The sequence below is a fragment of the Vespa velutina genome, chromosome 21 (genome assembly GCF_912470025.1).
Source record: "Vespa velutina chromosome 21, iVesVel2.1, whole genome shotgun sequence".
Lineage (NCBI taxonomy): Eukaryota > Metazoa > Arthropoda > Insecta > Hymenoptera > Vespidae > Vespa > Vespa velutina.
In genome coordinates, this window is record NC_062208.1 from 2231191 (window position 1) to 2233321 (window position 2131).

Sequence of the window (2131 nt, forward strand, 5' to 3'; positions counted from 1 at the left end):
GAAATAAGAAAATAGAAGAACCGATCGCAAGGCTCATGTATATACACGAATATAATGCTGACGAAAAAAGATAGGAAAAGAGAAGAAAAAAGAGAGAGAGAGAGAGAGAGAGAGAGAGAGAGAGAGAGAGAGATAAGAGAAGAGAAAAGAAAAGGAAGGAAAAGGAAACGAGGAAGAAAGAGGAAACGAAAAAAGAATAAATAAATAAATAAATAAATAAAGTAGAAGTAGGAGGGATAGGGGTAGTAGAGGAGTATAAGGGATTGGAAAGAAGAAAGGCGTAAAAGAGAATGAAAGTGGTGGATGGATTGAGGTGGAGGGGGGTTGTGTCTGAGTTGAGGTGAGTTAGTATCCAGTAAAAAGTAGTGGGAGAAAGTGGTATATAAGCTAGGGTTCTCGAAAGGAATGCTTTTTTTAACCGACGACCCTTGGGCTTTCCTCTTGTCTGATGAGACTCGATGTCACTGAGACCCGTTTGCCCTGAGGAAAGCCTGGCGATGGATAAATTAATGATGCAGAGGGTTCCCCGTCGACAGTCGAACATACGTCTGCGTCACCACGATGTATACGCGAGCTTGTTAAATGGCGTCCAAGTACGTGACGGACATAGCATGTAAGTACGTGTTCTAACCCTCCTCCAGAATCCCTGCAAACCTTAAGACCCAAAGTTTCTCTTTGGACCTAACGTTATATCTAACTTTAATATAATGAGGGTGATAGGTACAGGAGAGAGAGGGAAGGGGGTGAGGGACCCTCCTTGCCTTGTACTTGATATGTATGTATATGCGAGAGAGAGAGAGAGAAGATACGCTATACTGTTCGTCAATTTTATAAATTTTAATAATATCAATAAAAGTCATTGTTACGGGATGATATCGTAAAAGTTGGACAATTTTTTTCTTCGTTCTTTTTCCCTTCCTTTCTTTCTTTCCTATCTTTCTTTCTTTCTTTCTTTCTTTCTTTCTTTCTTTCTCTTTCTCTTTTCTTTCCTCCATCGCCTCCCCATCCCCACCCTCTTAATCATTTTTTATTCTCCAAGCACGAATTTCACTTTTATTTATAATATATAGAATATAGAGAATCATTGTTTTGTAATGTTTAATATCAAATTTATATTATTCGAAATGTTTTATTTTTCTTGTTTTTTTTTTTCTTTCTCTCCTTTTTTTTTTTTTTTTTTTTTTTTTTTTTATTGCTACTTCATCGTTCAACACTGATAGGTATAATTAAATGGGATAAGAGGAAAAGGATAAAGATTCTTTAAGAAGGAAAAAAAGAAGAAAGAAAAGTGGAAAAAGCAAATAATAAACATTGAACAATTTTCCATTTCGAAGTGTGAAATTTTCATTCGTTAATTCAAAAACAAAAGACAAAGAAAAAAAAAAGAAAATAAGAACGAAAAACGAAAATTTGTCATTTCATATATTTCGACAAACTTAGTCTATATATTTTTTGAAAAGCTACATAGAGTACGACGTAGGGAATACAAAATTCAGGATAGAGATACGACCGGTTTATTTTATACGACGGGAAATGAATTATCACGTTCGGAAGAACTTTAAAACAAACTAACTATTCTATGAATGTACATAGATGTGCCTAATGAAAATTCGCCTAACACATGGAGTAAGTTATCTATAGTTATATTGTTTTTTTATCCTTTGTTTTTTTATTTTCTTTTTCCTTTCTTCTTTTTCCAGAAGTATCACAACGAATCCATTTAACGAATTAAAAATCCCTTCAAATCCCTACATATACATATACATACATACATATATAGATACATACATATATATATATATATATATGTATATATATATGTATATATATATTATTCCATTTCCAACGTGGGAAACGTCGAAGTATATTTGAGTAACGGGTCGCTCGAGTCTCTTTGAACGTCGGCCCTTTTTCAACGTATAACGCGAAGTACTGTGAAAAATCGTAGGAATTTCTCGAAAGAGGGAGAACGGAATAGGTGAGTAACGGGGAGGATGGGGGAGGGAGAGAGAGGTGTGGAAGAAAAGGAAGAGGGGTTGTGTAGTAGGTGATGGTGTTGGGGATGGTGGGTGTCGAGAGGGGGGAGGCGGATAGAAGAAGGAGCGGTTGGATACGTAAAAATTTCATTTTT